Genomic DNA, 24,172 nt, shown 5'->3' with positions numbered 1-24,172 from the left:
GATCTGATGCACAGTAAGCATATGATAGACTTTTAATAATAATAGGACATTGGTCTATTGAATAGGATTAAATGAAAGATGACCATGATGGTGCTATAGGAAGGCAATACATAAAGTTTGATGTATTTATGATTTTTATAATAGACACTTGAAAATCTTTGCGAACTATAGCTACCCCATATAATAAAATTACAAGTTTCCTTTCTCTTTTAAGCCATAATATCCTGGCTTAAAAGCAGCCTTTTTTCATAGTATCTATTCAAATGATAAAGTCAGAAATTCAGAACATGAAAGAATTATAGAATCTAGTCTAGTGATTTTCAATCCATTATTTAGCAATAGATCAAAGTCATAATCATCCCCAGAACACAAACACTTTATAGCTCTTGGCTAAGAGCTGCTTCCAGGGAATAAAGGGCCTTGATTGTTCTACTTCTCTATGTCCTCTCTGGGCCTAGATATTCTAAGACTCTGAATAGCACAGTTGTACAAACTCCAATCTAGTCCAGAATTTTATATGGCAAAAAAAGAAGCCAAAGACAGAGAAGGCTGTGATCTTCCCAGGAACACCACACGATGTAAGACGAGACCTGAGTCTTCTGGCTTCAAGGGCCTACATTCCAAAATCCTTTCACACTTAGCTCTGGGAACACTAGAAAAATTTTCCCCTTGCCTAGGTAAAACTATTCAAAGAGATGATAACAGTACTAGGAAATATGGACACTAAAGAAGTATTAGACTGAATTACATTGAAAACATATTTGTGTTACAAAGCACATTGCCTATGACGCTGATGATATTTAACCAAAAACTGTAAATTGCAAGCTGCCAGGTACCTGTATTTTTCCTTATCAGATTTTCATCATAGACTCTTGGAATTTTCCCCCATTAACAAAGTCAATGAAAAAATAATAGTGATACTACTTTGAGAGAATCCCACAAATGTATCCCCTCTCTGAATTCACAGCATTTTAGAGGCAAAATCTTAATATCAGACAACGGTGGGAGGCAGCCTCATTAAACCTGGCTATGAATTGTATTGGTTCTTATTCCAGATTGAATTGTGTGCCTTCATGTATATGTTGAAGTCTCAGCCCCTAGTGCCTCAGAACATGGCCTTGTGTGGAAATAGAGTTATGGTAGTTGTAAGTAGTGAAGATGAGATCAGACCACAGTAAAGCAGACCTAAATCAACAATCAATATCACCAGTGTCTTTTAAAAAGGAAACTTTAGAGACAAACACACAGGGGAAAATACTACATGAAAACCAGAGTCCTGCTTCCATAAGTCAAGGAATGAACAGAAGCTGGAGATTGCTGAAAAAGATCCTTCTCTAGTGCATTCAGAGGGAACATACCTCTGGTGACACTTCAGTCTCAGACTTCTTGCCTCCAAAACTGGGCCAATAAGTGTTTGCTGTTTAAGGCACCCAGTTTGTGGCACTTTGTTAGTGTGGTCCTTGCAAATTAATAAAATTCTAGATCTTCAGTCACGCTCAAGGGGTTTTTTTCTCAATCATCTAGTTGAGTAAATTACATGCCACAAAATTAGATCTCTTTACTTAAATTTTCTGGTTGCTAGAAGTTAATCCAGAAAAAAAAAAACATAAATAGCATTACAGACAATTAGATAATATCTGTATGCAGAGGATGAATTGAATACAAAATCATAAAAATATAGACAGCACAATGTGCTGTAAAAATCAATTATATCTAGAGTCAAGTCATACAGTTCTATTTTGATTAAGCTTCATATAACTGAACACAGAAATTTATGACCTTCATGTATTTGTTTCACCCCATTTATTTATTATTATCTGATTGCTACATTTGAAAACTTTATTTTCACCTACGATCTACAATATTTTAAAGACATGTAGAGATATTCCAGCATTAGATTTTTTTTATGTCTGCTCCCTAGTGTATGCAATCCTCTGGCCTCTCTTTTCATATACAATTTCATACAAGAAATCTGGTCCCCACAATAAGCCTTGCAAAAAATTAGTGACACAGATAAATATTTTAAAGGATTGCTTTAGTTCAAGCAATGATTTCAAAGATAAACACTTCATCTAACTTCCACATTTAGCTGTCTGTTAATAGACTGCTATCAAACTAAATGTCAAAACATAATCAAACTTCACATTTTATGATTTAACATGTCATAAAACCATACAGCTGGATGCTATCAATGTGAAATTAGTTCTCTAAAAACTATTAAATATACCCAATGATTTCTACCTTCTTTCAAGATTAGTAAACATTACTTATTTTATAAAGTTCATGTATACTCTAGAGAAGATATTTGTATTTTAATCAGACAATGAAATAACTCCTTTATAAACAGAAATAACATTTGAGTGTGAATTTTTCTTTCTTATACAACTATACAAACCAGGAAAAAGAACTAGTCCCCTTTCAAGTATCATTTGAAGGTTGGCTGTTTGTATTTTTCAAGAGACATATCCCTTCTCTTTTAAGTTTTTACTCCTACTTTATGTTATAAATATGTCAGTATCACTGCCTTCATACCAAGCAAAGATGAAGGAGCCTGTGGTTCAGGTGACCATTTTTCCAGCTCTTCAAGAATTAAGTTGGTCACTGCTTTCCCATGAGACCCCATCTTAACAGTTTAGGGATTAAGAATCTCCATAATCAGCTCACAATGAGAACTGGATGAGTGTAGGCAAATCATTTGATTTAATTCCATTCAACAAATACATATGTGTTAAGTGCCTACAATGCATTGTCATTGGGCTAGGCATTGGGTAACAAGAGAGAGAAGAAAACTCTTAAGGGACCTATAATTGAGAGACATAAATAAACATATATTGACATTATGAGGTAAGAAAAAAGATAACAATCTACCCAGGGTGCTATAAAACTTAGGAAATGGTGCTATGAAGCCACTTGGCCCATCCAAGAATTGTTCAATTGATTTCCTGGAAAAGTTAGATGAGCTAATTTCAGGAGAGATGGATAAGAGACTGGTCAGCAGGGAAGGTGGGAAGGTTCTCCCAAGTCATGGAGAGAAATAAAGTGAAATGGAGAAGTGTGCCCAAAATTTTGTCTCTCCAAAGTGAACACTTAGTGTAGGATATTATTAAGATCAATATCTGTGGAAGGAAGCATGAAGAAGCAGGACTGGGGCAGAAGTGGAAACTGAACCAGTACACAAGATGCCCAAGTCTCTGCCAGCAACGTGAGAATACCTGGAGCCAGACATTTATATCCTTGCCTGGCTCTGTCACCAGATGTAAGATGCCCAAATGGTGAGACCTTGGGAGAGGCAGCACCCTGAACTTGAGGAAGTCAGAGAAGTGGCTGAGAGCTGGAGGCAGCTGGTCAGCAAGTCCTCCTGGAAGAGGGTGCAAACAGAGCATCTCCATGGGGCCAAAAATATAAATCTAGTAGAGGGCCAGCATATTAATCTGTAAATGCCCATGTAGTAAATGGTAGGGGAAAAGTTGAAAAAGTAAATTTTCAAAGATACATTCTCATAATAATGTTCTAGTCTCACCAGAGGGAGCCAATTATGTATCTCTTCCGAACTCTACATTCAGTGACATCATTTTGGTATCTTGAAATCATCCTTGGAGAAAGTATTTACACCATAGAAACTGGCAAAAGTTACAAATCAGTGCTTTATTTTTCTTAGAACTAGTTTACCAACACAAAACATCACCATTTTCCTTCCTATGTCCATAAACCCAGTTTTGAACCATGATGAATAAAAGCCCCAGGTAAGACAGCATTCTGCAATCTGTTCAAAGTAGGAGTGCGCATAAGTCAATAACCCCCATTCTTTTATGCTGAGAGAAGTAAAGACTCTTCAATTTCCTATCCTTGCCACTAAATTCATTTCTGCCTTGGAAAATTGTAGTAGTCTCAAAGGATAAATTCATTCATTACAAGCATTCTGCTTTCACATGTATTCAAGAATATGTATTAAAGGCCTGCTGCTGCTGCTAAGTCACTTCAGTCGTGCCCGACTCTGTGCGACCCCATAGACGGCAGCCCACCAGGCTCCCGCGTCCCTGGGATTCTCCAGGCAAGAATTAAAAGCCAAGTTATGTACTGAGAACTCGATATTGAGCAAGCAAAAGACTTAGTTCCTATTCTTAGAGTTTACAGTCGAGACGCAAACACTAGATAAATCATAAAATAAATATATAACCATAAATGGTGACTATAATGAAGAAAAGATAGAGAATGAGAGATACTTGAATATCTTTGATGTTTTAACTTTACAAATCACCACACAGCATAAAATAAAACATCAAGTTAATAGAGACTAAGAATTAATGATATACAGTTTCAGAAAAAGCAAATTATAATTATTTTTTGAAAATTTTGTCTTATCTACTGTTATGAAAAGCCCAGTTGAATACTGATTTTTTTCCAAAAATTTCCATATGTGCACTAGCAATCATAGTACCTCATGTTTTCCATTTACTGTATCATTACATTCATCTGCTGTATCATTACAAAGATACAGAAACAGAGAAATTTGAATAGCATCAAAAATCAGAATTTTTCTCCTTTGGCCACTGTTATTTACATTGTAAAGAATATCTCATGTTAAACTAGACTCTCACTTTTTCTAAATAATTGCCTTGAATATTATTAGTAAAATTCTCCGGTTAGGACATAACATATGGCAAAGAAAATGAGGAATCTCACCTTAAAATTCATATTCCTGGGCTGACTATATGAAGGAAAAAATGTGTTTTCAATTTACTATTTTTATTTTTAAAATGTGATATTTTCATTCTTGGAAAAAGCTGAGACTTATGCCTGACATATATCTCACAGTATAGGAGAGGATAAATGTAACATCTATTCATGATACTGCAGTTCCTATCTGGATTCCCAGCCATGATAACCATGCAGTTAAAAGCATGTATCAAAATCTTGTTTTAGAGGATTTGGAAAGTAACACTTTCTATTTGTGGCACCACAATTATGTGCTTGTGAATTCTGATCATATAAAAAATAATTAATCCAGGACAACCTGTCTCTACTTCCTTATGGTCAAGTTTAGATTAAACAAGATTTTGCCATTTTTAACATCTTTTCTCTTCACCCCAAAGTCATTACAAAATACATCTCTAGAATCAGATGAAAATTTATAAGTGTTTCCACTGTGGATTGCACCAAAGAGTTAAAACATCGCAATGCATTATACATATATTCACACATAGGGGCAAAGGGATACCATTCTCATTTTTCATCATCAAGGCATTTATAAGACTTCTATCTTCTTTTGCTTTTGTGACCTCTAGCCAGAAAGGCCAAAGTAAATAAAGGTCAAGATAGATGTCAAATCAAGCAATTACTAAACAGGGAACTTGGCTGTGACCCTCAGATTAGAAATGCTGACCTGTGACAGCAACAAGGGAAAACCTTCCTGCAACTCCTTCTCTCATTTTATGAAATACAATCTAGATTTCAGCCTAGGTTGAAAAAAAACTGATATCCTTCATTTGCGTTTTAATTTTTTCCACCCTTCGTATTGGGGTTGTCCTCCGATTTTCTCCTTGGCTATAGGCTCTGAATTGTAGATGCTTGAAAGGAAAAATTAACAAGAATTGGGAGCAGGGAGGGATAACATACCTACCATGAAAAATGAGACCAATCCAACACAACACAAAATGTTGCAATATCACTTTTATTCATATAGCTGTACTTGGAACTGCATGAAATTTAGGTGATTTGCACAATAGCAGTGACCTCAGTCAATAACACTCATAGTTTTTCTGCAGTGGGTCACTTGGAGTAACAGCTTTGTGAAATATTCTTTGGAAGGTGACTAAAATTTGCAAATTTGTTTATATACCTGGACCTGGATTCCTCTCATCTCTAAAATATAACTCTTTCCTCTCTAGTTCCAAAAAGATATTGAAAAATATTATCCTTATTACCCATTACAACCCACATTCACTCCTGAATTCCTCAAATCCATAAACTTCCCACCCTTCAAAAGATCTGTATTAGAGTTTTCATTTTCTAAAGGAAAAATAGAAGATTTTCCTATGAATTTTGAGTTGAAACAGAAAAAAAGAAAGGAAGTCTGTCACAGAAATAGTTGGATAATGGAATCTTACAAAAAGGTTTCTGGCTTTTTCATTCCCTGCTTGACTTTCCACAATTCACAGGAGAATATTAGTAATTAAACAAAGAACTCTTGGCCTTATTTCCTGGTAAACTATTAATTTTGTTGAATTAATGGATTTTGACTGTTGAATATAATTATTTCAATAAAGTTCATTAAATCAAAGAACCTTATTTGAATTTCTGACTTTGAAATAATCTGACCTCCCCCCCAAAAAAAAACAGAATCAAAGACTAATTAAAAAAACAAACAAACAAAAATAACAACCATCATCCTGTTATTGGAGCACAAGCCTGGAATTCCAGTGAGGAAGAATTATCCAAACAAAAACAGAAAAAAACCTTTTTTTAATGAAAGTACTACTTTTCAAACATTCTTACATTAGCAAACTTTAAACATTGACCTTAAAGGGAGAATGCAAATATATCATTTTAAGGTACTTTCCTTTTCAGATTCTGCTCAAATCCCAGTCTCCACTGAAAAATAAAAGACAATTGGAAGATTTTCTTAGCTGCATACTACAGAAAACCGAAACAAAAGGAAAAGTTCCCATATGAAAATGACAGTCCATGTAAATTATATGTTAATCTTTTAAGTTTAATTATTTTCTGCCCATATGCTCACAACTTTCACTTCTTTGTTCAAGAAGTCTAATCAAAGATCCTAGTGGAAAGTCCAGCCTATTATTTTTGTTATTATAACTGTTTCTTCTAGTCACCAAAGAACTTAATGTAGCATAAGGGCTGTGAATAATCATCTTAGAAAGCATGGATTCCTTCACAGATTACACTAATTTTGGAATATTATTTCTTTCAAAAGCGTCAACATACAAGAATACCAGCAGGAGCAGGAATGAACTCTATATTATTTCTTTGAAAAAAATCATATTCACCTCTACTGCATGCATTTTTATTTACAAAATTCCCAGAGCTAAGGCTAAATAAAAGAACCCAGTTCACAATCGTTTTGAATTACTACATCTTATTTCTTCATTGTGTCTGCGGTTAACAAAACTGAATGAATAAGACTGAAGTTGCAACCTGTGATGGCTTGACATGTTTTCTGTTTCCTCAAGAGGTGTGGCCAGATTTTTTTTTTTAATTGTGTACTGAAAAATAATTGTCTAAGAGTAAGAAACTGGCATTTAAATAGGAGTGGATTCCCTCTAAATTTTACCCCAGTGGCTCCAAGATATGAATCACAGAAAATGGTCTACTCCCTGTGGTCAACATTCCTTCTACCCACATTCAATAATGCCAATTAGCCTAGGTGGGGCCAATACAGGGGTAATCTTACAAATGGACCATTTTAATAATAATTTTTCCCTTTGGAAGGGGGTCTGTGGGCTTCAAACAAACCAAAAATAAAATTAGTTTAAGGAAAAGGAAAAGTTAGACTTCAAGGTTAGAAAAAAATTTAAACTTTAATCAGTATTTCTTCTTTTTGTCTTCTTTATTCCTTTTGGAAACTGAAATAACTCAAGAAAGCATAATAACCTTCTCTGGAATTTTCACTCAGCTTGAGGATGCCACAAGTTTGTTAATATGTTTGTTTTAAACCCTATGCTTTTTAGAAGTGTAGTACTCAGGGATAGAAAGTGATGAATGCAAAATACAAAATTAATTTAGAAGACTGAATTTCTTCATAATGAATTATTTCATAATTAACTATGAAATATATTCTAGAATTTATTTCTGTCCTAAAGAAATATATGTGTTAAATAGCACCTATTATAGTTTTTATATACAGTTCATGTGCTATCGTACTAAGTCGCTCAGTCGTGTCCAATTCTGTGTGACCCCATGGACTCTAACCCGCCAGGCTCCTCTGTTCATGGGATTCTCCAAACAAGAATACTGGAGTGGGTTGCTATTTCCTTCTCCATGGGATCTTCCCGACCGAAGTTTCTAACCCATATCTCTTACTGTCTCCTGTATTGGCAGGAGCATTCTTTACTACTAGCACCAGCTGGGAAGCTATTTACCTCAAAATCTATAAGCATTACACAAATCAATGCCTAACCTTTACCAAAATATTATAAAAATCATGTGTACAATACAATTATTCAGCCACGAGAAAAAATAAAATTCTGCCATTTGCAACAACATGGATAGAACTTAAGGGCCTTATGATAAGTGAAATAAGCTAGACAAAGATAAATACTGCATGGTATCAGTTCTATTTGAAATCTTTAGAAAAAAAATATCTAACATACAAACAGAGTAGAAAAGTGGTTGCCAGGGGCTTAGAGCATGGAGAAAATTGAGAGAGAGTGTAAAAGGGTAAAAATGTTCAGCTATAAAATCTGAGAACCTGCAACCCACTCCAGTGTTCTTGCCTGGAGATTCCCAGGGATGGGGGAGCCTAGTGGGCTGCCGTCTATGGGGTCGCACAGAGTTGGACACAACTGACGCGACTTAGCAGCAGCAGCACCAATGTGTAACAGGATGACTATAGTTTGTAACAATCTATTGATAACTAAAATTTGCTAAGACAGTAGAATTTAAATATTTTCACCAAAAATAAATAAATAAATGAGGTGATGTATATGTAATTATATGGAGGGAAATCCTTTCACAATGCATATTTATATCAAATCATTATCAGTTCAGTCACTCAGTCGTGTCTGACTCTTTGTGACCCCATGAATCGCAGCACGCCAGGCCTCCCTGTCCATCACCAACTCCCGGAGTTCACTCAGACTCACGTCCATCGAGTCAGTGATGCCATCCAGCCATCTCATCCTCTGTCGTTCCCTTCTCCTCCCACCCCCAATCCCTCCCAGCATCAGAGTCTTTTCCAATGAGTCAACTCTTTGCATGAGGTGGTACTGGAGTTTCAGCTTTAGCATCATTCCCTCCAAAGAAATCCCAGGGCTGATCTCCTTCAGAATGCATTCAATATGTTATACTATAATTTTATTTATCAATTTTACCTCCATCAAGCTGCAAAATATACAAACAATCAAGATACAGTGAAAATATATCCACATAATAATCCAGGACAATCTCTGAGGTAAATTCTTTGATTGTCTAACAACCTTATAAAGTGGAAAAAGTAATTTTTCCATTTTAAATGTGAGGAAATTGAGATTCAGAATAATTATGTCTATGATCTCAAGCTAATTTTTGTGAGAGTAGGTTAGATTCTAGGCCTTCTGGATTCCCACATACCACTTCATAGTCACCCTGCCAATATTTGATTCTGTCCCCCAAAGTTTTATGTAACCTGTCTGTTCTTTGGGAATTCAGAGGAAGCACAGGTAACTTGTTTAAGGCTTCATGGATAGCAGGGCTTTGAGTAGAGCTTTAGATGAGGACCAGTTAGACCAGGAGGAGGGACAGAAGAAAAATATGGCAGGAGAGGGTAAAACATAGCCAAGAAAAGATAGTAACAGCATTTATTAAGCACATATTATCAGATACTATACTGAGCAGTTAGCCTACATCATTTAATTTACTCCTTACTACCCACATGAATGAAGCACATTCCCATTAGGAAACTGAGGCTTAAGAAACTTAAATATCAGTTTGCCCTGGGTCACAGAGCTGGGACAGAAGTAATAGCTGGATTGTAACCCTGGTCTGTTTGGACACCCGAATTCAAACTCTTCAGCTTTACTCTCTACTACTTCTGGAGCCGGGGCATAAGGAATGGGTATGAGTGAAAATAACCTGATGGCAGAAGAATCACACTAAGAATGGAAGAAAATGAGCCAGATGGAACAGATGGGATTAAATTATCAAGTGTCTAAAAATTCAAGAAAAATTAAATTTGATGTAGTAAGCAATGGGTCCCCTTTACATATTTTTGAATTGGAAGAAAGACAATAAAAAGAAGTATCCAAAGAATATCTTAAGGCAGTAAGATGGAGCGAGTAAAGGACGAAGATAAGGGAGCTAGTTAGTAAGCTATCTAATGCTTCAAGTATGAAATGATGAAGGTCTAATCTAGGGTTGTCAACATGATCATGAATCAGAAGAAAAGGATACAGAAAACAATTACAGGGAGGAATCAACATAACTTCATGACTAATTAGATGCAAGAACTGAAGCAGAGGAACGATGAGTCAAAGATGACTGGATGGTTTCAAGCCTGGAGGACTGGAGAGATGGCACCACAAAGAGTAAAGATGAGAGAGGAATCTGTGGTGGAAAAGCCTGAGTTTGTGTTTAGGCATGTTGGATTTCAGTGACTGACGAGAAGGGACCTGGCGATGAGAACTCATTTTCAGATATCAGAACATATAGCTATAAGAAAAAAGGGCACCATGCAATAATGAAAGGTGGAAGTTGTGGATATATCTGAATGTGCAGCTGAAGAACATGAAAAGAGAGAGAGAAGGGCTGAGATTTTAGTCGAAGGAGCTTCCGTTAAAAAAGGATGCTGGAGAAGAACGAGGAGGGGTTCAGGAAATAAGCAAAACCACTTTCTTTCCATTAAAGGATTTACAATTTACTTGGGGAGGCATATTAGCATGCGTGACGCAACATCAGTGAAATTATTTCTCTTCACTGGAATATAAGCTCCATGAGAGCAGAGACTAACTCTTAAAATAGGACTTGGCATATTTTAGAAATTCAATAATATTTGTTGAATAAGTGAGTAATTCATTGTACACCATGTTTCAGTAACTAGCACAGTACCTGGCAAACAGCTGGAGCTCAATAAAGCTTGCTTAATTGAATTGAACTACTAATAATTCTATCTTTAGTCCTAAGGAGATCTCATCTTAAAGTGGTTAATTATGAGATTCCAGATAAGTTCACTAAAAATTCAAAGAAAAGACACATTATCAAAGCATTAAAAGTAAAAATCATGAAGTGGCCTTGGAATAAAGGGAAAATAAAAAGAAGGAATATCAAGGAAGAAGACAGTTACTAAAGGCACAGAAGCAGAAACAAATTTGAGACATCTGTGCATCAGTTTAAAATTTGGATGTAAATGAAGGATATGAATTAAAGAAACATGACAATTACCATTGTGTGTGGTGCTAGTAACAAATAAGTATATCACACACTTTCATGATTGGCTAAGGCAATAAGAGAGAAATAAGCTAAAGACCATGCCAAGGTTTGTGACCTGAGTGACCCACCATAAGAATGATGGCAATGGGAACTCAAGTGGAGAGGAAGATGTATTTGATTTTAAACATGGATGCCCAATGTCTCTGTTAGGGACCATTTGAATGAAATTCACTCAAACCAATTCAAGTGAAAATGGCACTCATTTAAGATGAAACACAAAATTTTGTAGACATCAGAGAAAATTTCAAAATGTATAGCTTGGCCAGCATTACACATGGAAAAATCAGGAAATAAAGCTGACGGTCCTTTCCTCAGTCCTTATATATCATGAGATATATTATATACCTCATGATTCTGTGGCTCTGATCCATTTCCAGATAGACTCTATAGACCAGCTTTTGGTTTTTCAAGGTATTCTTGTTCCTTTAGAACTTTCAGCATGGACATGACTTTGGCTTGCTATGATGTCAACTTTACATGAACATCCAACTTTTGTGCTTTCATTCTGAAAAAATGTCTCACATGCTTTCACAGGAAAAATACTATCACTGCTCTACCTTTTTTTTTTTTTTTCCACAAAATTATATGAAGTTATGGCAGAAAGTGAAGAGGAACTAAAAAGCCTGTTGATGAAAGTGAAAGTGGAGAGTGAAAAAGTTGGATTAAAGCTCAACATTCAGAAAACTAAGATTATGGCATCTGGTCCCATCACTTCATGGGAAATAGATGGGGAAACAGTGGAAACAGTGTCAGACTTTATTTTGGGGGGCTCCAAAATCACTGCAGATGGTGACTGCAGCCATGAAATTAAAAGACGTTTACTCCTTGGAAGAAAAGTTATGACCAACCTAGATAGCATATTCAAAAGCAGAAACATTACTTTGCCAACAAAGGTCCATCTAGTCAAGCCTATGGTTTTTCCAGTAGTCACGTATGGATGTGAGAGTTGGACTGTGAAGAAAGCTGAATGCTGAAGAATTGATGCTTTTGAACTGTGGTGTTGGAGAAGACTCTTGAGAGTCCCTGGGACTGCAAGGAGATCCAACCAGTCCATTCTGAAGGAGATCAGCCCTGGGATTTCTTTGGAAGGAATGATGCTAAAGCTGAAACTCCAGTACTTTGGCCACCTCATGCGAAGAGTTGACTCATTGGAAAAGACTCTGATGCTGGGAGGGATTGGGGGCAGGAGGAGAAGGGGACGACAGAGGATGAGATGGTTGGATGGCATCACTGACTCGATGGACGTGAGTCTGAGTTGAATTCCGGGAGTTGGTGATGGACAGGGAGGCCTGGCGTGCTGCGATTCATGGAGTTGCAAAGAGCTGGACACGACTGAGTGACTGAACTGATCTGAACTGAATAATTCTATAAGAAAATTCATTTTTCATGTTTATTATCAACTGGAAGTATATATATTAATTCCCGTTCACTTTGATACTCATTTATTTATTGCTTTAAAAAGCTTCCTTTCTACACTCCATGTTATCTAATATAAAAAAATCAACAGATCTCACTCACTATCTCTCACAGATACTTACTCAATTGAAAATGGATTAGAACTAAGGTATTATCTCTTAATGGGGCTTTCCAGGTGGCTCAGTGATAAACAATCTGCCTGCCAAGCAGGAGACACAGGTTCAATCCCTGGGTCAGGAAGATCCCCTGGAGAAGGAAATGGCAACCCACTCCAGCGTTCTTGCCTGGGAAATCCCATGGACAGAGGAGCCTGGCAGGCTACAGTCCATGGGGTCACAGAGTCGGACATGATTTATCTACTAGACAACAGCAGCAGCAGTATTATCTCTATCAGTTGAATAGCTAAGAAAATATCTCTGGATGTTCTTTGGTAATCTTTTCTTGATGGGATTTCATGGCTCCAGGAAAGAGGCCTCCACCCACACAAAAATTCTCTCCCTTGTGAGCCAATAATCTGAAATTTCATTACTAGAATTTTATCCCTTTGGTTGACAACTTTGATCCTTATGAAAATACTTATTCTTTTGTTGTATGTAATAATTCCTCCTGCTCCTAGAGACAACCCCTGACTTAATTTTACCAGGTCTATCTAACTTTCCTGGTAAGCTAAATCTTTTGCATGTTATGTACTCAGATCCAGCAAATAGTTCAAGATGAAAGGGCAGAGGTATTGCTAAACTGCAAGCCAGAAAAATAAACTACATCAAATGTTAGTATTAAATAGTCTTTTGCAATTTATTTGTAACTACTTCATAAGGAGTTTCTCAACATAACATTGTTGAGAAAACAATGTTAATTTTATTAAGCTTCAGACTATTTGCAAAAGTAGGTTTCAGATTATTCTATAATTTGTGGTATACAAGAGCAATGGACCTAAATTTTAAACTAAAAGAGAAAAAACCTTCCTTCAAAATATAATCTTAACAGAGTCACTACCAATGCTTAATCCCCCTTCAAATAACTTTTTTTATTCTTAAAGTATCAACATATATTTAATAAGTCATAAGGGAAAGATTGCCAAAGGCCACACTGATGTTTCCTAAATATGAAGAAAATAAACGATAAATATTAAAATCAGTAAGTCTATCATCACTCATGGTACATATATATATATATGTATATATATATATATTTATATATTTCTTCATATATATAGTTCCTCATGTCGGACCTACTTTGTTACCTTTCGTAGTAGTGCACAAACCTAAAAATTCTCAGTGCCTAGCTGTACCATAAGCATCTTCTAATTGGTTCATTTGTCACCTATTCACTTCTTAACAATTTCCAATAGCCCATCTTTAAAGTGTTAAAGCTTTTCTGATGATAAAAATTTATCTACTTTAATCTTTCAAAGTACTGACAATTCTGTTCGTTGTTTCTTTTAATTTCAACATTAAGGAATACAGGCGTGCATTCTTATTTATAAATAGATAAGTATGCAAATATGGTCCATGATATAAGATCTTTCATGTAACACAGTCACCATGTGTGAAAGCAGAAATTAGTTCTCCATTCACCACCGATATTCAGATATTACTGACAGTTTTAAGGTGACTACTCAATGCAAAAATCTTAATTATATTATCTGAAACTATTTGAATTAAGGACTCTTGAGTGAAGCAGCTATACAAGGCAAGCTTGTATTGCTTTGATGGACTCATTCAGTTTCAAGCAAACATTTGACCAAGTTATAGGATTTATATTACAATGTATTTCATTTCTTTAACTCTAAAAATGTAGCTACGAAAAATCTTATTAAAAAATCCTTTCACCTAGTAGTTACAGAACCTGAAAAAGTCATAAATATCTCTGACCCTCATTTTTCTTATCTATTAATTTGAGAAAATAAATCACAGCATTTTTCTATGGATTAAATTAAATGAGATATTAAAGTACCTGGCGCATAATAGATTTTCAGTAAATGTTTGCCTTTATTATTATAACTGGGAAGAGTATTTCAAGGAAAGAAGAAAAGTGACATTATAATACCACTTTTAAATCCAAGAATTGAGAGGATTCCCTGGTGATTCAGTGGTTAGGACTTTCAATACTATGTGCCTGGGTTTGATCCCTGGTCAGGAAACTAAGATCCTGCAAGCTGTGAAGCAAAAAGAAAGAAAGAAAAAAAAAAAAAAAAAAAATATATATATATATATATATATATCTCTCTCTCTCTCTCTCCAAGCATTGAAATCACATGTATTCTTGGGCCATCTTCTTTTTCCTTCCTTACAACTGCCCAGAAGTTTATGTCTGTCTCTCTCTCTGTTTAGTCGCTAAATCATGTCCGACTCTTGCGACCCCATGGATTTTAGCCTGCCAGGATCCTCTGTCCTTGGGTTTCTCCAGTTAAGAATACTGGAGTGGGTTGCCGAAGTCCATTAGATTCTTGGCATCTTAATTATGGATTTGATTCTACAGGAATAAAACCAGGAATATCAGGATTATACACAAGAGTGTATAATCTTGTGTATTATACAATCACATCAACATGACACCAATTGATGGTGTTAATTCTCTTCAATTTAGGAAATGCAAAAATGAAACTAATGAATGAATTGATTGAGCCAAGCCATTAACCCTTAAATAAAGGGTGATTACCTACTTTTGACCTCAGATTACTAGGAAGATGCTTTGGTCCTATTTCAAGATGACTTCCCAGTTTGTTTCTTATTTACATGAAGCAATAAATATCTTTTTTTTTCCTAGGTTCCCTTCTCCCTCCACTTTAACTTCATCTTCTGATATAATGCTAGACACATCCTACCCTCTAATCCTGCTAATCAGTCATTCCTTCTTTTTCCCATACCCTGCAACAACTAACCCTCAAGCACTTTTTTACACAACTTGGTCTTTCTATACTTCAGTAAACTGAAGATTTCACTTTGAAGGATTTCACACTTAAAGTTTCTTCCATCAAACCTTCCTATTGACATGTCCTATAGTGCAAAACAGGACAGTACTCAAAATAGTGAGGCTGACCACTAAAATTCTGATATCTATGGAGAGCCAAGTGAAAATAATATAGGCTAGGATAAACGTCTGGAGAAGGTGATGGCACCCCACTCCAGTACTCTTGCCTGGAAAATCCCATGGGTGGAGGAGCCTGGTGGGCTGCAGTCCACAGGGTCGCGAAGAGTCAGACAAGACGGAGCGACTTCACTTTCACTTTTCACTTTCATGCATTGGAGAAGGAAATGGCAACCCACTCCAGTGTTCTTGCCTGGAGAATCCCAGGGACGGAGGAGCCTGGTGGGCTGCCATCTATGGGGTCTCAGAGTTGGACACAACTAAAGCGACTTAACAGCAGCAGCAGCAACAGCAGAATAAACATTAACAATCTAAAAACCAGACAAAGCTATCTACAAGCTTGGTCAAACTTTGAAGAAATAAGAGGAATGTTAAATGAAATGTCCCCACAAGAACTAGCTATCCTCAATGGGGTTTTTTTTCCCCCCATAAGCCAGAGTTTTAACCTGATCAACCCATCTTTCATTAACATGTTGCAGAAATCGGGCCTGGCCAACCACCCCTGAATATACTCAATTGTCTGGACATGCTTTTGTGGTTGAAACTCAAATGCTTCCTCCCACACAACAAAATAGAAAATACTTTCATTTCCTTGAAAAGGTCAAGTATCTGCAAAATTTCATATTTTTATATGTTTTCCTTTTATAAAATTCATATTACCTATTTAATAGATTACCTTTCTATCCTAGCAGAATCAGAAATTTACATTTATATAATCAGTTTCTTTTAAGTTTGTAGAGTATTGATTACATAGCATTCAAAGCTATTCATTTACACGGGTTCTCTGGTTTTTGCCTAAATCTACATATGTTTTATGAAAACTAACAAAATGAACTAAATATATAATAAACTACAATCTATTTGTGACTGTATATTCAGTCTAACATGCACTTTGGGAATACTTCAATTTGATAACAGTATTTATATGTTTTGTGCTACAGTATAGAGAAATAGGCATTTTCATATTTATTTAAACTTCAATATAAAAAGGATTTGAGTAGATTCACAAATATTTGAGCAATTAATGGCATAATAATATACACACAGACATATATACACACAATATTACATGTCCGATACCTTTTCACAGGCACTATCCTATTTATTTCTCAGTGACCTCATGAGGTGAATCTATTGTTATCTTCACTTGTTACAATTAACTTGCTCAAAACCCCCAAACTGAGGAGCAGTTGATTTGGATATGAACCCAGGTGATCTGACTCTAGATCCATGTGTTTGCTAGTAAAGATAGAGAAAGAAAGGAAACCAGAGTTACAGTAAGCCCAAGAAATGTGCACTGAAAATTTTCTCTAATACAAAAAATGAATCATAACTTTGGTTCTGATTTTTTGGGAGCCAAAGAAAGAAACACAATCAGAAACAAAATTCACAATGTCCATAACATAAAAGCCATACTAACAATTCAGAAGAAATATGGCATCTTCTCTGGTGGACATTAAGAGAAAGAGCAAAGAGTAGTCTTAAAGACAAACAAATGAACACCACCACCAAAATGTAGCACCTTCTCATAATCCACTTACCTGCAAACTCGGGGAACACTCAGACTTAGAGAATAAACTTATGGTTGCCAAGGAGGGGAAGGACTGGGGGAAGGGATGGTTAGGGAGTTTGAGATGGACATGTACACACTGCTATATTTTAAATGGATAACCAACAAGGACCTACTGTATAGCACATGGAACTCTGATCACTGTTATGTGGCAGCCTGGATGGGAGGGGAGTTTGGGGGAGAATGGGTTCATGTGTATGTATACCCGAGTCCCTTGACTGTTCAGATGAAACTATTACAATATTATTAGTTGGCCATACCCCAACAGAAAATAAAAAGCTTAAATTTAAAAAAAAAAAGCAAACTCAAGGAATAACCCAGAACCTAACTCAGAAAAAGCACATTTTTAATGCTCCAAAGTAATATTATTATATCAAATATGTATGCCAATGGACTGGTTTGACCCTAGAGTAAAATTTAGAGTATCTCCAGGAATGTAAAGAGTACATTTTCTGTGTGTAATCTTCCCAGTATAACAATGTAGTATCTTAGTAATTACTAAACATTGAATGAGAATTAGAAAGAAAATATTAATATTATATTCATTGGTAAAAAAGCTGAGATGTACCTATTTTACCTGGCTGATTTAGAATATGTCTATTTAATTCTTCAGCAAAGTAGAAACAAAAAGGACACAAATCACTCTAAGCTTCATTCTCCTTGTCTGTAAAATAGGGATAATAATACTACTCCTTCATTGTGTGCTTTGAAGAATTAATGAAAAATACATTAAAAATTCTAAGAACAGTGTCTGGCTTGTGCTATACACCAATTAAAATGTTGATTACTATTAATAGTAGTACTATTCCTAAATCTATATTTAGAAACTCTAAGATGGTCTTTCAAAGCTTTACAAAGCATAACAAATTGAAACAGAATATTAGGGCTTGAAGAATTAAAGGTGAAATCTTCATATTGCCCCAGGAATCAAATAACTACTCTTAAGTCAGGAGTCAACTCTGAAAAATATGCAGATTCTGTGGGTTTGGTCACTTTTTCAAAGTGTTTTAAGTTAGGTTTAATTTTTTGAAGGGAAAGAATGCTTTTTTAAAAAAAATTTATTGTCTAGACAAAAGTAAGCCCTTAAATCTGTTAATAAAGTAAAGACATATTTCTATACAAACTAGGACACTGTTAAGAGTGAAAAGATGTGATAAAGTAATTAACAGGCATTAATAGATCTACAACAGGTGTCAGCCAGGATAATTCCAGCAATTCTAGGATATAGTCACCATAACTATACTTTCTTCTATATTTCAATCATACAGAGAATAATTAATGGCTGTGCATTATCTTAAAAAATATTTGCAAAGGGCAATGGGGCTAGTATTTTTTTTTTTGGAAAATCATAAAATTGCACCTTTTTTCAATATATTAATCTCCCAAACAAATCAAGTATTACCAATTATATTCAGAATCAAAGGAATTTTAAAACTTTACACACAAGTTGGGACCTTATCATGAATTCCAGTGGCTTATGATGCTGATCAATTTGATATAACTGGCCAGTTAATATTATTCAGATTTATTTGGATACATTTTTTCTTTGTATTTTTAAAATCTATGGACAAATAAATACCCAGTAAATCCCTTCAGTGACTTTGTAAACCTATATAATAGAATCAAAAAATTTTTTTGATTCCTTATATTTTTTTTTTCCTTTTTGGAGGACATCTTAATGCAAGGGGAAAAAATATTTCCAAATTTTTTAGTCAAATATTACTTTTTTTCCACAAAGGATTTTGTCTTGCCATCATCCCCCTAGTTTAGTCTTTCTATAGTCTTCAAACTCTCATTACCACACAAGTAAATGAACAAGGGATAAAAATAATAAATATCTCTCTAACGCTTTAGATTGATGATTTTTTAAATAATCATTTAAAATAAAGAATAAATGGAGGGTTCCGCACCTCACTTCTAATCTTTGAACATAGCCTATTCCCATGCTTATCCTCTGAGAATCTAAGCTCTATGAGAGCAGGGACAGTTTATTCAGAACTATATCCTCAGAACACTATGTAGAATCTAACATGCAGTAGGTGCTCAATAAACACTTATTAATGAATGTAAAGCCCATTATTTAGGCTTCACACATCAGTCTTTAAAGTCCAGGATTAGAACAACCAATCAAAAAAAAAAATCTTAAACAACTTGTATTAAAGGATTTACTGTGACACAGAAGGGGGAGGTAATGTCACATTCTCATGCAATCTTTGATTTTTATTGGTACAGATAAGGGACTAGTAGTCCTGCCTTGTTCTGTACTCATCAGATCATGTAGTATAAGAAATCTTGACAAAGTGGAATCAATTAGGAGAAGAAGAAGAGATGGTATTGAAATTAACCTGTAAATTATTAATAATCATTCGTGCATTATTAAAGGAATCACAGGGAAAGACAAAGCAGGGCATGATCACTCTTTAACTATCTTCCAACCTTATGGAAGAGGAACTGGATGATTCCATGTAACCAAGAGCATATAAGATGCTGTGAAACAAAATGTAACTCAATACAAAAATAATTTTTTATGAGAATTCTGCATCATTCCAGTGGTTAGGACTTGGCATTTTCGTTGTGGAGAGCTTAGGTTCAATCCCTGGCCAGGGATCTGGCAAGCTGGATTAATAATAATATAATAATAGTTTTAATAATTAGAGCTGAGGAAGAATGGAATGGATTATCTTTCTTTGAGATGCTGTGCTTTCTATCTGAGTTGATAAAGAGCTCCTCTGAAAAGACATACTGAAGTCCCTAGAACTTCTAAATTGATATTATTTTATTATGTATCTATATATGTAAAGTATAAAATACAATGCCAAATTCTAATGCTTTGTATAGATAGCTTTATATAAATAGCTTTCAGCATATAAAAAATAATATTTAGATATCTAGGAACTTTTTATTATTTCCATGATCATTTCAGAATACATACCAACCAAAATAAAAATAAATATTCTGTGACTCACTTCAAAGAGATATCTGTTTTTAGAATGCTTATTACATATAGCTAGTTGTTAATTTCTATAAGAAGTTAGTGAATGAATAATCAATTGGTATAAACTAACTCTCTCTGAATTACTTGATAGTTTCTTTCTTTTGCTGGAAAAGTTAAGAATTTGGATAAAAAGATGCTCCACATCTTATGTCATCAGGGAAATGTAATTCTTTTTTTTTTTTTTTTTTGTGAGATCTTAGTTCACTGACCAGGGATTGAACCCTTGCCCTTTTGCAGTGGGAGTACAGAGTCCTAAACACTAGACTGCCAAGGGATTCCCAGGGAAGTGCAGATTAAAACAACAAGATACCACTACAAACCTATTAGAATGGTCAAGATCTGAAACAATGACAATACCAAATGTTGGTAAGGATGTGGAACAACAGAAAGTCTAATTCATTACTGGTGGAAATACAAAATGGTACAGCCACTTTGGAAAACAGTTTGGCAGTTTCTTGTAAAACTAACCATACTCATACAATATGATTCATTAATCACATTCTTTGGTATTTACCCAAAGGAGTTGAAAACTTGCATCTACAGACACACAAAAAATATCCTGTGCATGAGTATTTATAGTAGAATATATATATAACTCATAATTGCCAAAATTTGGAAGCAACCAAGACAATGTTGTTTTAGTAAGTGAATGGATTAAAAAAAAAAAAAACCTCTGGTACAACCAGACGGTAGAATGTTGCTCAGCACTAAAAAGAAATAAGCTATCAAGCCATTAAAAGATAAGGACAAACCTTAAATGCTTGTTTAAGAATATGAAATTTCTCTTCTATAATGTGAAAGAAAATATGAAAAGGCTACATATTGTATGATTTGATCAGATTCTAAATGGAATATCAAATAAATGTAAAAATATTCTACTGAGAAAGAAAATATGCATTTTAAGTTGTTGATAGCTAGATTGCCAATATATTATATATATATATATATTTTAAGAGTATGTGTTGTGTATACATATATATGGGCTTTCCAGATGGCAGAGTGGTAAAGAATCCATCTGCCAGTGCAGGAGACAGGAGAGACACAGGTTCAGTCCCTGGGTCAGGAAGATCCCCTGGAGAAGGAAATGGCAACTTGCTCCAGTATTCTTGCCTGGAAAATTCCATGGACAGAAGAGCCTGGCGGGCTACAGTCCATGGGGTCACAAAGAGTCAGACACAATTAAGTGGGTGAGCACAGCATACATATGTATTCTTTAAGGAAAATATTTAGGTACTTTAATATTCACCTACTTCTCCCTTCCCACTCATTTATTATCCTAAGAAAATCAATTTTGCATTTTATTTTAGGTTTTCTTTTATATATTAGTTGCGAAGAGGACTCTAATTCTTATTGAAAAGTGTTGCTGAGCTAATGGCACCTTGCCACAGAAGAAAACAGAAATTACAGAATTTACAGTTTGTAATTTTAATTTGTAATTTAAAATTACAGAATTTAGATTTCTAAAACGTGCCATCAAGACCCAAAAGGCTCAAAATGCCTCAAGTTATCATCAACATCACCATGCTCCTCTTACAAAGCTGCCTCTCCTCACACTCTGACATTCAAAATAAAGAACCCAAGTAGTTATATGATCTCATTGTTTTTGTTTTGTTTAATTAATTGTGCTTTTTTTTTTTTTCTGGGCTGGCCATAATCCACTATGAATTAACTCTGATTTGGATTACTTTAAAAACCCAACCTTGTTTTCATGTTAAACTGTTGGTACAGCTCATTTTAGTAACAAGAGTACTCACTTAAATTCTAATTATAGTCCACTATTTGCTGCAAATCTTTTTTCTTCATAGCAATGCTTAAGTCAAGCTTTTTCATTTTGTATTCTTGTAACTCATGTTTTCCTAACGATGCTTCCTCACACTTTATCTTGAAGCACACCAAAATAAAATAATAACTTTGCTTTTAATATTATAAGAGAAAATATTACAGCATTCAAAGACATCACAGCTATCTGGACATATATATTAATATATATATAATTTATTCAACTAAATATTATTCATTCAAAAATTTCAACTAAATATTATTCTACTCAGTCTAATTTTTCATCACTGGAAATATGCAAAGAGACTCTTGATTAGTTGGCCTACTGAGAGATCTATGAATAGTTTTTATTCATCAGTTTCAAACAGGATAATTGGCCACAGAACCCAAGACAAAAATGATTTGGAAGAGGATGTGGCAAGGTGGTAAAGGAAGTAACTTAAGATATTCATACGGCTCTTGAATAGCAGATTATGAAAGAGTGGTTTAAAACACCTTTGTAGTTTCCTTGGATAATCTCTTAAACATGCAAATAAGTGACTAAGTTAAAGAAAATCAATTTAGCAATGGTTGGGGCATTTTTCTGTGGCATTTTAGGATCTTGTTAAAACTGGTGATAATTAAACCTAAATCCCAAGGGCCTCCTGTACAAAGATTGGAGTAAATGAAGAGACCAAATGACTGAGACTTCTGGGCTGAGATTTCAATCACTGACACCATGAAAGATTGTCTTTGCTCCATCATGCCATAAAAGGATTTAATGATTTATTTGTCTTTTGAATTTCATGGGCTCCAAGTCGATTTTAACGGATTTCACATGATTTCATCACAGTGCTGAAAAAACAATCCACAATACTGAAACCAAGCGGACAGTTTTACAATTTATTTCCATTCATTCATAAACTACTATCACAATACCAATCATTATATCTCCCTAAATCTCATAAAATCTCATAAAAATAACTATTCATGACAATATCATGTTGACAAATTAATAGAACAATAAGCCTTTTAAAAACAGATATGATTTTTAAATAGATTCTGAGTATCAAATAAATGTAAAGATAAAGTACTATGGAAGAAAATAAATCTGCATTTTAAGTGTCAAAAGCCAAATTACCAATAAAAAGACTTTCAAATTGACACTTATGGAAGAGTTAAGTACAGGATACTATGGGAACCACTGAGGGGTGCCCGGCCAAGAATGAGTAGGGATGGGGAGAGATTGAAAGTTCGGGAAGTTTTCCTAGGCTTCAGGAAAAGGCCTTAATTCAGAGAGATAATGCCCTTCACCCTTCAAATTAAAGCAAATGAATTCAATCTAGACTTAAAATGTTAATACCAGTTTGACGCACTAAGTAAAGCACTAATATAACCAAGATCATCAATGTCTGGTACATCTACACCTTTTGTCAAGAAAGTGTGCTGAGTTGATTTTTCCCTAAAGAGTCAGCTCAATACCAAGAAAAGCTATTAAACCTGCTGATGTTTCTATAGTAACAAAGGACCAATAATTACTATAATTTTTTAAAATAAACATTTAAAAATATTTATATTATATTTATCATATCATATTTATATATTAAACTGGGAAATTTTCACATTAAAAATACTCATTGTACAACCTACAACCATTTGTTTTTCATTTATTTTAAAAAAGGAAAAATAGATTCAATACATGGGGCAATATTTACATATTTTTTCACTAAACCGTTACCCGATATTTGACTGTTCTTCAACTTTTTGAAAGGTCATTCCAGTATTCTGACCAAATGTCATCCTAATATATGTATACATATGTATGTGTATATATTTGTATATATAGAATATATATATTTTAAGACATACACAAATATATCAAAATGATGGTTATCAACCATATCAAAATATGCCCCCTGAGATTTGTATATTTTTTTCTCTTTTGAATTTTTTTCTTTTGAGACAGTAAGCTTTAGCATTTCAGCTTCATAATTAAAGATGAAATTCAGTTTCATAAGTAAAGATGGTATTTTCCAGTATTTATGCAGTGCTGTTTATAATTTAAACTTTTTAAAAAGGAGCAAGGAGCTTGTTCATCTTCAGAAAGTTTTACAAGATTAATTCTTACCATATCACCTCTGAAGCTTGACTAAACACCTTAATTAAACCATTACATAACAAGGAATTAAGAAATGATATGA

The 24,172-nt window shown here is 34.6% G+C and overlaps 1 long non-coding RNA gene across 5 annotated transcripts in view; it reads right to left on the bottom strand.

Moving 5' to 3' along the window:
* The window catches only part of LOC123334482, a 384,998-nt gene that overhangs the window by 157,052 nt on the left and 203,774 nt on the right, over positions 1-24,172 (bottom strand). The window contains exon 6 of one of the 5 annotated variants that reach the window (XR_006552421.1): positions 16,599-16,887. The exons of the other annotated variants lie outside the window; for them this stretch is intronic. This is a non-coding gene — a long non-coding RNA (uncharacterized LOC123334482). Of the gene's footprint in view, positions 1-16,598; positions 16,888-24,172 lie in introns of those variants that run through there. 5 annotated transcript variants of the gene reach the window in all.

Source organism: Bubalus bubalis, chromosome 7 (assembly GCF_019923935.1).
Source record: "Bubalus bubalis isolate 160015118507 breed Murrah chromosome 7, NDDB_SH_1, whole genome shotgun sequence".
NCBI classification, from domain to species: Eukaryota; Metazoa; Chordata; class Mammalia; order Artiodactyla; family Bovidae; genus Bubalus; species Bubalus bubalis.
The sequence above is the reverse complement of the archived record's forward strand: the minus strand, read 5'-3'. Positions and strand labels throughout refer to the sequence as shown.